Raw genomic sequence first — 2,500 nt, 5'->3', positions numbered from 1 at the left:
CTCACGCACGCACGCACACTGTCTCACGCACGCACACACGCTCTGTCTCACGCACGCTCTGTCTCACGCACGCACGCACGCACACTCTGTCTCACGCTCGCTCGCTCTCTCTGTCTCACGCACGCACGCTCTGTCTCACGCTCGCTCGCTGTGTCTCACGCACGCACGCTCTGTCTCACGCACTGTCTCACGCTCGCTCGCTCTCTCTGTCTCACGCACGCACGCTCTCTCACGCACGCACGCACGCTCTGTCTCACGCACACTGTCTCACGCTCGCTCGCTCTCTCTGTCTCACGCACGCACGCTCTCTCACGCACGCACGCTCGCTCTGTCTCACGCACGTTCTGTCTCATGCACGCACGCTCTCTCACGCACGCACGTTCGCTCTGTCTCGCACGCACACACTCTCTCTCACGCACACACACTCTCACATGTTCTCAGTGTACTGGACAGCAGCGTTAGTGCTGAAACAGACCAAAGTTCTCTTCATGTACCTCAGACGTAAACCTCAGCAGTTTTCACACTCAAAGTCGTTTTTATTTACAGATGAGATTGTGAGAAAGTCTAGAGAGATATTCCGAGTGTGTTCTGAAGTGTTAGGTGTTAGGAGGCGTGACGTTCAGACAGGTCATGTTTAAATGACCAGCGTATGTGTTTGTCTTCACGCTCCCGACACACTGCACTGGTGTAGCTTCACACTCAAGCTCCTCCATCTACTGCTGTGTCTCGGATCATGTGAACATCTCTAAAGTGTTACTGAGCACTGAGCAAAGCCTTGTGGATTCACAGGATTAGTGAAGAAGTCTGAACGTAGACACAGATCACGACAACCATCAGGACGACGGCAGGAAGAAACAGAGCTCGTCCGTTTGTCTAACGTCGCGTAATTGTTGGTTTGTTTTTATAAAAAATGTTTATTCCCCTCATTAAAATGTCAAATGTTAAAGTTAAGATATTTGCTTTAAAAAGATAAGATGTGGGTTCTACCACACAGCTAGTGCTAAAATTCACAGACTCTGAAATACATATTCATTACGCGCTCATTAATATGCAAATCACCTGGCAGCTTAGCGTAAAAATGACAAAAGTAATAAAGGTTCGTGTGAATAATTTGGTGAAGCTCGGTGTGTTGTGGCTGTTAATATTCACACGGTCTAATTAACATCACATACTCATTAATATTCACCATGTGCTCGTTAATATTCACACGGTCTAATTAACATCACATACTCATTAATATTCACCGTGTGCTCGTTAATATTCACACGGTCTAATTAACATCACATACTCATTAATATTCACCGTGTGCTCGTTAATATTCACACGGTCTAATTTACATCACATACTTGTTAATATTCACACGGTCTAATTAACATCACATACTCATTAATATTCACATGATCTAATTAGCATCACATACTCATTAATATTCACACGGTCTAATTAACATCACATACTCATTAATATTCACACGGTCTAATTAACATCACATACTCATTAATATTCACACGGTCTAATTAACATCACATACTCATTAATATTCACACGGTCTAATTAACATCACATACTCATTAATATTCACATGGTCTAATTAACATCACATACTCATTAATATTCACACGGTCTAAATAACATCACATACTCATTAATATTCACCGTGTGCTCGTTAATATTCATGCAGGCTCGTTAATAAGCAGTGTGTTTACTCAATAGTCTGATCTCAGGGCGATCGTGGCAGTGTGACGGTTCTTAAAGCTGTGATGTTGCTGTGGAGTGAGATACACAGTCTCCAGGAACGACAGAACAGAAAAACAAATAAAAAGAGGAAAAACACAGAAGCATAAAGAGCTTAAAAAAAAAAGTTAAAATCTAATTTGTTTTCAGTCTCCTGGACACACACACACACACACACACACGACACATTACTAGTCAATTAACTGAGATGAAAATGACCTACTATGTGACCTTAATACACACACAAAAACAACCACACACACTCACACACCATGTAAATCCATTCATGCTTTCCTTTCTTCGTTTTCTCTCTGATTTCTCTCACTTTTTCATTAGAATGAATGTAATAACGCATACCTTTTCCACCTCGTGCTCTCTCTCTCTCTCTTTCCCTTTCTTTCTCTCACTTTTTCTCTCGTTCTCACACTTCCTCAAACAGTTGCAAGCAGCAGCTCGAGTGTCAAAGTGAAAGTGTGCGTTCACCTTAAAGAGGGTGGAGCCTTAGAGAGGGTGTGTGTGTGTGTGTGTGTGTGTGTGTGTGTGTGTGTGTGTACACAAGTCAAACAAGACAGAAAAAAAAACAGGGCAGGAAGAGAGAGCAGTTAAACTCAGGGCAGGGCAGCCGTTTACAAATGATTAACACACACACACACACACACACACACACACACACACACACACACACACACACACACACACACACACACACGAGAAATAAAGAAAAGAACCAAATGACAGGGGGAAATTTTCTGTGTTACACGGACAT

At 43.0% G+C, this 2,500-nt stretch overlaps 1 protein-coding gene across 5 annotated transcripts in view; it reads right to left on the bottom strand.

The window, feature by feature from the left end:
• Positions 1-2,500, bottom strand: part of kmt2e (lysine (K)-specific methyltransferase 2E) — a 34,527-nt gene that overhangs the window by 17,837 nt on the left and 14,190 nt on the right. Inside the window, exon 1 of one of the 5 annotated variants that reach the window (XM_047803816.1) lies at positions 2,092-2,211. The exons of the other annotated variants lie outside the window; for them this stretch is intronic. The gene's annotated coding sequence lies outside the window, so the exon portion shown is untranslated. Of the gene's footprint in view, positions 1-2,091; positions 2,212-2,500 lie in introns of those variants that run through there. 5 annotated transcript variants of the gene reach the window in all.

Source organism: Tachysurus fulvidraco, chromosome 19, assembly GCF_022655615.1.
Source record: "Tachysurus fulvidraco isolate hzauxx_2018 chromosome 19, HZAU_PFXX_2.0, whole genome shotgun sequence".
NCBI classification, from domain to species: domain Eukaryota; kingdom Metazoa; phylum Chordata; class Actinopteri; order Siluriformes; family Bagridae; genus Tachysurus; species Tachysurus fulvidraco.
The sequence above is the reverse complement of the archived record's forward strand: the minus strand, read 5'-3'. Positions and strand labels throughout refer to the sequence as shown.